Source organism: Gallinula chloropus, assembly GCF_964237585.1.
Source record: "Gallinula chloropus genome assembly, chromosome: 3".
NCBI lineage: Eukaryota > Metazoa > Chordata > Aves > Gruiformes > Rallidae > Gallinula > Gallinula chloropus.
The window spans coordinates 3,963,183-3,974,359 of record NC_140087.1 but is presented as its reverse complement, the minus strand read 5'-3'; positions in this window follow the sequence as shown (position 1 = coordinate 3,974,359).

Genomic DNA, 11,177 nt, shown 5'->3' with positions numbered 1-11,177 from the left:
TGTATGGGCTCAGTGTCCACCCAATTCCTGGTAGCATTTCTCCCTTCTGGTCAATGTCAGTAGGGAATGGAGGGGTCAGTACTCCCTCAGGACCCATGTTCATTGTCAGGACACTTTCCTACTTCAAATTGGGAAGTGAAAGTTATAAACTAGGAGTGGATGTGTGTGACTGTATTGCTTTAAGGCCTATGATTTTGTATAACAAATAATTACACAATAACTTTTCTTTCTGAAGCAAAGTTGTTGTTTCCAGAGTGCTGCAGGCATGAAAAATAAGTTAGACCTCTCAGGTAGCCACAGGGCATGGGAGGCAACAGCCCAGGGCATGATCTGAGAGCAGTGCAGGTCTCTTCTGAGAGAAAGATATTGATAGGCACTGACCTGGGAATGCACTGTGACCAAGAAAGATCAGAACAGTTTGACCTCACCACTGCAGTGTCTAGATCCATGTAGAAAATCAGCGTGGAGGCAGAGGAAATGAGGCAAGGGCAGAGAGTCAGCTGGAACTCCTTCTGCAGTAGCCACACCAACCACCGCAGAGCAGGAACAGAGCAGGAACAGAGCAGGAACAGAGCAGCAGATGAGCTCTCATAGCCTTCCACTAGCCCAAGTGACTGGATAGTTCTCAAACTCCTTTAAAACTGGTCAGATTGTTTTGCTGCCAAAGGCTGCTGTCGCTGAACCTTTCCACTCTAACAGTTAGGCCCTTTCTACTCATTGAAAACATTAATCCACTCATGGCTAGCTTCTTCCCACCCAATCCAACTGTGTGCAGTCATAAAATACAACAGATACTTCCTTTTTGAGCTTCTAGCTCTCTCCTCCTGTCTTTGAATCCCATTAAAGATGCTCAGGAGGCATGAGAGTCCCATTGAGCTCCACACCACGCTGGGATCACGCATAACAAAACTCTGTCTCCAAGTTTTAGTGATGTGCTACACACAACATTACATATTTCCAGACCAGGGTCAAAATGAGCAGTTGCCAAGGCAGAATTAGTCTGGTTAATGAGGCTTTCATTCCAGGAAAATAAGAGAAAGCAATTCTTCATATCTCTGTTTCCATATAATAGCTACTTTTGTATAATGATCAGAGTAGGGTAAAATATTGTTAGTGATTCAGAAGAACAAAGTAATAAAAGGGCTTGAGTAGCTTGGAGGGAAGAGAATGCACTGAACTTTAAAAGACTCTTAATGCATCCATAAATAAGCCAAGATAATATTATATACAGCTCATGTACACTCTCATAAGGAGCACTAAGAAGATGACAGTAATGACTCATAAGAAAATAAAGAACAAAAATACACATTTTCTCTTCGCCTCCCCCAAATCTCAGTAAAGATCAGGAGGGTGTCCTAAAATTGTACCCTCCACAAAAACCCTGCAGTACTTATTTGGCAAATGAATAAGTCTTTTAAAGCGTTCCTAATGCTACATTTCATTGCTATGTACTTTTTTTTCCTGCTAATGAATACCACGGTATCCATAATGTATAATGTATAGAGGTATTTGTTTCTTTATATACATGAATTACTAGTCCAATTGGTCAGAAATGTTTAAATGGTGCAATGATTTTTGGTTTTACAATGACTTTTCTCCCAAGCAGTGTTTTTTTTTAAAGCAATAATTGAATATCCCCAGGCTCCCAACATCCAGCACTTTCACTAAAACTGAAATTTGTCCCCTATCTATTTTTTTTCTTCAGTCATACCATGAAAAGGACAAGAAAACAATGGGGGAGGAGTGGAAGGAAAACAGGAAGAATTATGATAGGGATTGATGTTGACAGAGGAATCCCTGGGTTCCTGTCTCTCCTCTGAGCGCTCTCTATTCATGTCATTCATGCCTATATGTTACACAGTATGAAGTCAGTGAGCAGCCCTTGGAGCCAAGAAGGGAAACCATGGGGCCTATCCCAACTATTCAGCTAAGACAGTGCTTTCTTTGTCTTTTGATTCCTGTGAAGTACTTGTTGTTTCATGGGAAGAAGCAGTGTAACTTCAAGGGGAGTGATTTAGGTTGTTCTCACTGGTACGTTCCCACTCCACAACGTGAGCCAAATGTTTCTGGAGGGGGGAGCTCCTGTTGCTTCAAAAAGAAGGCAGCACTCTTTTGGTGTCCCAGACCACCCTTTTAGTGCTAGATAGATGAGGGGGCTCTCTTTTCATTTGATTTTTAAGGTAGAACAGGACTAACCACTGTACTGCCTCTGCAGCATCACTGGAGTCTGCATTCTGATCAGCTTCATTAGGGCAGGCTTACAGAGGAGCACCGAGTTTGGGGGTTTCCTGGTGATGATGGATGAGATGGAAAATGAAAAACACCATTCCAGAAGCACGAGAATTCATGCCTAGTTTTTGCTTTAAAATTATTAGCTTAAATCCCATTCTCCAAAAATAGCTTTCACTCTGAATAATAAGCAGAACATCTCTGAGCCACACTCAGTATACCCTGGGGGCATGGTACTGAAAAGGGCTGGGACCTGGGAGGCAGCAGCAGGATGACCTTCAATCAAACAGCCTGGTTGATGGCTGTCCCACCACTCAGCAAAGCTGAGTTTGGGGACACTGCAGCTGTGTCTGTGAGCAGCAGAAGTAACAAGGCTTTGGTGTCAGGGAGCAGAACCACACCAGGAGCTTCCAGATCACAGCAGCTTCCTCCTGGATGTGAGCACCAGCTGTCAGCATCAAATGAGCTGTTTTAGCGCTGACCATGGTTTGTCCTTGTTAACACTTCGTGACATGCGTGGGTCAACAGCAGTGGGGATAAACTTGTTTACCAAAAACAAGCAGTAAATCACAAGGCTTTTCCCTGCCTTGGTGTTTTCTTAAACTGAAACATCATTTCATACATATCCATCCATACTAACGGTGGGGTTGCTGCTAGTGTCCTACACCCAGGCTCAACATAGGTCAAGACTTCCCTTGTTCAAAGTATGAAAGTCTGTTCTTTGCAGTCCTTTGTGATGCTCCAGCCCTGGCAGAACAGTCCTCCCTTGCATACTGCCCTGCTCCAGCAACAGAAAACAAGAAAGGAAATGGTACCAGCATGGGAAGACACGGCTGTAAAACACGTACTGCAAGGAAAAGCCATCTTTAGGAGTCCAGCTGTCCCCTCTATTTTTGACTATACATTCAGAACCCAAACTCCTTCTGGACAAATGTTGAAATCCTTAATCTGCAATAGTGTTTCTGCCACTAATGGGGAAGAGAAATGCTTCCATTTCCTTTCTATTTTTTCCCATCAGAGTGACTATTTGCCAAAGGCGACTTCTTTTTTAACAACTGTGCTCTACAGACACATTGTTTTGCACAAGGGTAATTCAGAAAGGCAGGATTATTTGAATTGCAAAATGTGTAACATCTTGTCTAAGAGATAATCTTGGTTTAGACCAGAATAGATACATCTATGAAGTATGTTATTCTGAAGAAAATATGTGGTAAGATATGCCAGTCTGCTTGATCAACAGTTATAAAATCCACGCTCTTTGGCAGGAGGTGAGCACTGTTGATAGTTTGATGGTTTGTGAAGCCAGGTAAGCAGAGCTGGTGGTATTGGGGTAGCTAGTTGTACCCAAATGTTTCTATCAGAAGCAGCTTCTTTTAGCTGATTAAAGCACTAAGAAAATTTCTGTTTAAATTCTCCACCAAGAGCAAACTTTTTTGATGCATCAAAAAAATTGATGACAATCAATCGTCATCAACTCAGATGACAATTTCATTAGTGTTTACTGATAGTAGAAATCTCTTTATGGAGACACCACAGTGATGCTGAGGTGTCAGGTGAGGGCATGTGAAAACATCCTCCAGACTTTGTCAAATGTTCAGACTCTGACAATCCCACCAGTGCATCCAAGACTGTTGTGCTTTAAGCCACATGATATGGATATTCCACCTGTAGAGGTTACTTCATATCTCCTTGTGGCTCTTCCTTACTTACCAGATTTTATATGCCATGTCCTCAGAATGAAAAATCTTTTTCCATCTTGAGCTATGTCACTTGTATTGTAGTTTCTCTGCAGTCCTCCTGCCAGGGTTTTGTGGGATGTAAGAAAAAAGACATTATTTCACCTCTATTTTCCTAATTTCTTCCTCCACTAGTTTTTCTTTCCACAGAGTTCTGTATAATGGACAGGCCTTTCAGGGACAGTGGGGTGAAGGGTAGCAGCATCCTTACAAATCTGCTGCTGCAGAACTGAAACAGTGTGCAGCGAATGAGGCTGGTGGCTGCAAGAAGGAAAAGGGAACTGAACATTGCCTCAGTTCTGTCAGCTTCCAAGCTGGGAAATGGATTCTGTACCACCCTCCATCACAGAGTTCATATGATCCTGACCAAGGCACTTAAGCCCAGTTGCTCACTGCTGGGCACTCACTGTACCACACATCTTCCTCTTCTGGTTAGACATCACAAGACACCCAGGGTCAGGCTTGCAGAAATACCAAATGCTAACCTTGGACACCTTCACCTTCCAATTATTCATCATCTCACGCATTGGCACTCTATTTCTCACTCCCTTTTTTGATCTTTCTATCAACAAGATGGGTCTTTCTGTGGGAATCCTGGATGTAACTTTATTACAAGGGGTATTTATTGCATGGAGTAGAAATCTATCAGTCTATCAGAAATCTATCAGAAATCTGGAGTCTTCTTTAGGCTGAGTAATGCTGAACAGGTCTAAGCAGTGCTGATTCTACCAAGATAAGAGTTAAGGCAGTGCTGTTGACTCAAGCAGTAGTTACAGTGATATGTAGCTTTATGTTGCAGACAGAATCATCCCATGAAAACAGTAGGAAAATAAGCAATACAGTAAATTGGGCTGAATTCGGTGCATCAGAGAAGATTCAGCCAGAGAACAAAAGGCTCCCCTAGGTATGGGCTGGCCAGGAGGAGCCTGTCTCCATTGTGCTGCCCAGCACGCTGCCCGGGTGAAGGAAGGAGCAGTGACAGAGCTGACTGACCAGTGTGTGACAGAGGGGTCGGACCCCCTGGCAGAGGCAGCTTTTGAGGGAGAGCCATCAGCATGGAAAATGCAACTATAAAATTAACCCCAGCTTTTGCCTAAGGAGTGATAGCTTCCTGATTAAATCCCTTGGCTAATGCCTGGTTCTGCCTGACCTTGGAGTGAGAAATGACATCCAGGTCTCAACCGCTTCAACGCCTGCGCTGGAGTCTGGGTGGGCAGCGTTTCTCCAGCAGACTTGCAAAGGTGTTTAGAAGCCCCAGGCTGAAGGCTGGCATTTACCAGCCTGGCAAATAGCCACACACAGGTTCTAATAAACTCAATAAATTGAGAATTCAGTGCTCAGCCCGACCAGACGTTCCAGAGTGACCCAGCAGGGGCTGATCGGTATCTCCGGAGGCTTTTGGGAAAATGTGGTTGCTTCAGCCTCCTTTTTAGCCGCTCACTTTAACAATGCTCCCCCAAATAATCCCCCCTAGGTGCAATGACCGTGAATCCACTGCCAGCTGCGAGCCGCTCAATCCTGGAACACCGAGCTGGCTCCGCAGTCCCTCGGTGAGCGGCAGGAAACGGGCCCGGCGGAGCTGAGCGACCCGCGGGCTTCCCTGCACTGGTGACAAATGTACAGGAGAGGGGGCTGCAGGACCGGATTGATTTTCACTAGAGGCGCCTTGCAAAGCTGAACGGGATCGTAGAATCATAGAATCACAGAATCATAGGCGTTGGAAGGGGCCTCGGGAGCTCATGGGGTCCAACCCCCCTGCCAAAGCAGCTCCCCAGCTCATATTGCACAGGGCGGCGTCCAGACGGGGCTGGAATCTCTCCAGAGATGGAGACTCCACACCCCTTGGGCAGCCTGTCCCAGGGCTCCCTCACCCTCACTGGGGAAAAGTTCTTCCCCATGTTGGTGTGGAACTCCCTGTGCTCCAACTTGCAGCCATTGCCCCTTGTCCTGTCCCCACAGACACTGAAAAGGGGCTGGCTGATTCCCCCTACATCCCATGCTTAAGATATTTATAAACATTAATAAGGTCCCCCCTCAGTCTTCTCTAGGCTGAACAGCCCCAGCTCACTCAGCCTTTCCACATAGAGGAGATGCTCCAGGCACCTAATCATCTTCGCAGCCCTTCTCTGGACTCTCTCCAGGAGATCCCTGTCTCTTTTATCCCAGGGAGCCCAGAACTGGACACAACACTCCAGGTGGGGCCTGACCAGGGCAGAGTAGAGGGGGCTGGCTAAAGGATGACAGAAACCAGGAGCGGACGGCTTGAACTTTAATGCCAGCCATTGAAAGGAGATTAAAAGTTTCTAAATAGATTTGTGTTCTATGTAACCAAGACCTGAGGACTTTAACATCAGTGAGTGTTCTTAATCTTACCTTTGTGTTCCAACTGCATTAGTATGTCTTACAAAGATCCTGGACTGCTTGGTGTGACACAAATACTCTTTCTACGCCATGAGATCAGTGTGGCATGTGTGTTGCTGAGTGCAGAAGGGGCAGCCGAGTGGAAAACAGCCCGCTGGAACTGCTGAGATGTCAGCTTGAAAGATGGGAACTGGAGCACACAATCAGGACAATTTTACATTCACCCAGCAGAGGCACAGAGTTTAGAGATAAAGAAGAAAAAACAACTTTCCTACCTTTATATGTGTGTTCTTGTCACATTTTTGTGTGCACAAGCTCTGTCACAGGTTGCTTCTCTTCAGGCTTTTTATAACTTCATTTCCAAATAGTGTGGTAATAATGTTAATCATAACGTTAATTATTAGCAACAATGTTAATTATTGCTACACTAGTTAATAGTTATTTAAGCTAATAACTTCTGTAATATTACCCCAAAAGTTGGTAACTTTTGAAATACTACCCCAATCTGATTGCAGTGGCTCAAGCATTGCACCATGCCGTAGCTTTCTGAAAGATGTTCTAAAAACTGAACCAAGAACATGGTTTCAGCAGGTTTAAACACAGGAATATAGATGTTCCCTCAAGTATGAAAGAATTAGTAAAAGAGAGCAAAATTTACCAGGTATAGCTATCAGGACTTTGCAAATAAACTGAACTGTTGCCCAAAGCTGTATCCTATGTGCTGATGTTTAGATACCCATGCTCTGGGTACTATGTCTTGTTCAGTCTGTTTTCTTAAACTGAATTTTTGGAGGCTTCTGTAGAGCCCAATTTACAGGCTTTGGTGCAGTTTTGGCATCACATCTCAGGTGCCTCTGATGCCTCTGTCAGAGTTAAACCACGTTACAGACCTCTTCTGCTGATACTTGTGATGTGCTTGGAATTACAGACATTCTGTCTCTAATCTCAGAAAAGGCAGAAATGTAAATGTCTTTTTCCATAGAAAACTTCCCCTGTAGGATTGTATTTTTTGCAGGTGTTATCAGTTTCTCTTCTATGGTAATGAAAAGCTGATGCACTTGATTGAAGGGCTTGGCCAACAACTAATACATGGAAGTGTTTTGCCACCCCTGACAGCATGATGACTATGAGTACAGCTCTGTTAAACTGTGGTTTTGATAAGGCCAAGTAGAGCATAATTAAGATAATCAAAGACCACAAGACAGTAGTCAAGGATACATATATTTTACTAGTATGTGGTCTTGGACATTATTGAGGATGTTGGAGCTGTTGTGAGCTGTGACTTGACTTTCTAGCTCAGGGTGAGTAATCTCTTAATTACTCCCTGTATTCATTCCTCTGTTTGCAAAATGGTTTTGCAAATGTGGACAGCCTTGGCTATGTTTATACCACTTGAAAGAGTAAAATTCAGAGGGCTAAGACAAGCCCTGTGGCTCCTTGCCCACCGTACACACACCTCCTGTGACAGCCAGTGGCGCAGACGAACCCCGCAGGCTGCTCATCCCAGGGGGCTCTGAAAGACACATGCTGGCTGCCCTGAGCCCAAGCCAGCCAGATCTCAGTCTGAAAGACCTGCCTTAATAATCTAGGTTAGATGTGGTGCTGAGGCACATGGTTTAGTGGTGGTTTTGGCAGGTTAGGGTGATGGTTGGACTTGACGGTCTAATGGGTCCCTTCCAACAAAGCCAACCCTATGATTATAGACTAGCTACTGAACATACCAGCGTGTTTTTCTGGAAGGTTCTCATCTTAGGTTTCCTGGTGAGGTTTTTGTTGGTATGTTTTTGTTGTTGTTGTTGTTGTTTTAAGGAAGTCCCTGTCATAAACCCCCGATGTAAACTGGGCACAGAAGACGTTTCCAGAAAAATGGCAATAGTCTTGCAGTATCAGAAAACTGTGCTGAGATCCCTTACACACCATCTCATGACACTTAATCAATGAGACACCTCACAGGTCCAAGCAAGCTAAGTGAGGCATGACTGCCTGTGTTAGACCAGCTGGTAGAGCTGCATAAACCAAGCAAGCTTTCAGGCACAGAAGCCCTTCATCCCATCTCAGGGAAAAGCTCCTGACTCAGACTGAAGAAAGCCTGTGTGTCACAGACACAGGCATCTGTACGAGCCAGGAGGAAGGGTTGTGTGCCCAAGGCCACGGTGCTTCTGCACCTGTGCTGCCTGATGGGTTTTGCTGCTGTACAAATCAGCCTAACAAAAGGTGTTATTTCTTCTTCAAAAATTGCTGCATCTATATCCCCAGGCTATTACAATTACAGCAGTGCTGGCATTTCTATAAAGTAAAATCCTAAATTATCCCACTAAGAGGGAGCAATTTGTTCTCTCTCCTGGTCACCTTTTGTCTTTCAGTTGATGTAACCTTGTCCCTTTTGTCCATACCTGCATCCAATGGATGCTACGAGACCATCATGGGAATTAAAAGTTTCTTTTTGCAAACACCTAACTTCTATGATCACAAAGTTTGTTTTCTTCCCTTCTCCAAATAGCAGCTGCTGAAAATTTTAAAGGTCTCTTTAACCTTCAGCATTTTTACACAATTCTTGCATTAAGAGGAGGGAATAAGGAAGGCAGGAAGACAGGAAGGAACAGTAAGCACTATGCTATCCCTGCTCATGGTTTATTTTGTATAATGCTTGCTGTGTAACAGTCCATCTAGCTCATTGTGCTCTTGCCAAAAGTAATCATAGAAGATTACTCAGGGAAGAGTAAGAAGAAGACAAGTATGTGCAATACATACTTCTGATCTTCTTCCAGCCATCAATTATTTCCAGCTTGAGGACTTTCAGCGCTAGATAGAGCTTTTGTGCATTTAGTATCTCCTCTATGAACTTGTTCCAGCTCCCCTTTTAACATCTACCTCTTTTGGTTGAGAAGTTAGATCCATGCCTCACAGTGGAAAGAAACATCTCCCTGCTTTCCACGTACATACACTGAATTTCATCTGCCATTTTGCCGACAGCTCACTCAATCATCTGAAGTCTTCCTGCATATACAATCAGCCTTCCCACTTTAAACAAGCTATTGTCATCTGCAGTCTTTCTTTGCCACTGACTTAACTATGGATCTCAACTACATTTGTGAAGTCCTCTTGCCTCCAAAGACTGTTTCTTCCAATTCTTCTTCCTACTCCTAAACATGATTTTTTGGCTTTTCTACGATAGCTACCTAGTTATTGTATTTTACATTTTCAGTCTGCTGCTAAATCAGAATACAAATGGCAGTCAAAGATGGCCAAGAGTATACAAACAGGTATGTAAGCAAGGTGAGATGACAAGGCTGATCTCTCATATGAGGAAAGGCTGGGAGCAGTGGGTTTGTTTAGCCTGGAGAAGAGAAGACTGAGAGGGGATCTGATCAATGTTTATAAATACCTAACAGGTGTCAAGAGAACAGGGCCACACTCTTCTCAGTGGTGCCCAGTGACAGGACAAGGGGCAATGTGCACAATCTGGAACACAGGAAGTTCCATCCCAGTATGAGGAAAAACTTCTTCCCTGTGAGGGTGGCAGAGCCCTGGGACAGGCTTCTCAGAGAGGTTGGGGGTCTCCTTCTCTGGAGATATTCAAAACCTGACTGGACACAATCCTGTGCAACCTGCTCTAAGTGATCCTGATTTAGCAGGGGGGTTGGACTAGACGATTGCCAGAGGTCCCTCTAGCTATAACACCCATTCTGTGACTCTCTGTGACTCTGTGACCAGTATTTCTTTTCTGGTCCCACCCACACTGCTGAAACAGATTGCATCTCTCACCTGGCATGCCTTAAGAATGGCATCTGTCTAAACACTCCACGTAGCTGAAGGTTAAAAGCTCCTACTTGGTCAGAGGAGAAGTCAGTGTGGGCCAGGAAGGCCCTTCAGGGGGGATGAGAGTTCCTGTTTTCCCTGGGAGTGCTGCTGGAGGCAGCTGAGGGTGGTGGATGCCTGGGCAGAGCTCACCCATGTCTCCTGGGGGCTGTCTGGGTGGGCTGGAGCAGGAGTGGGCAGGGGAACAGGTGTCCCTGCACACATACCTAGTGTCAGACTGCTCTCTGTATGACTGTTATAAAGTTAAACATGGAATAACAGTAACTCTTGTACTCTTTCAGTAAGTTATGATAAACTATAGCTATGGTTCTTCCCAATGCTTAGGTAATATAACGCTTAAGAATAGTTGGTGTTATGTTCCTTCCATTCCAGATTGAAAGAAACCAAACTAGGACATTGCAAATAAAGCTAAAAAAGTAAACTATGTTCTTTCCTTCCAGTGACACAGTGATAAATTTAAAAGGAAATAAAAAATAAATGAATGTACCCATGTTTCTCCTTGGCTACCCCATGGCTCTCCATCTTGGCCTTATATTCAAAACATATTCAGATATTTTTACTACAGACTCATTCTTCTTATTCTGTGGTTATGAGTATACCACACATGAGTTTAGGTACTACTCCTGAATTCCACAGGGAATGGAAAATCAGACAGAAAACAGATTACTCACCACTAAATCTCTGCCAAAGAATCTGGCAAAAGCGTTCCACGTTTTCTGGATCAAAATGTGGTCCAAATAAACAGAGAGAAGCCAAACATTTTGAAGTTTCAGTGACTGGGGACCCCCAGTGATGTTAAATGTTTCTGGAATGTGATTTGACTGGTTATACCAAACAGGTTGTTTTCTTGATCCCTGAATGGATCTTCTCCTTTAAATAAAATTGTAAAGAATAATTATCATTCTGATTCTTTATAAATTCTTCTAAAGTGAAATATTAAGCTTTTACTCACTTGTGTGCTTTGTGGGATGTTTAGCTGAATGTGTGAAACAGGCAATTCCCCTACAAAGCAGAAAATACACCAGGGCCAAG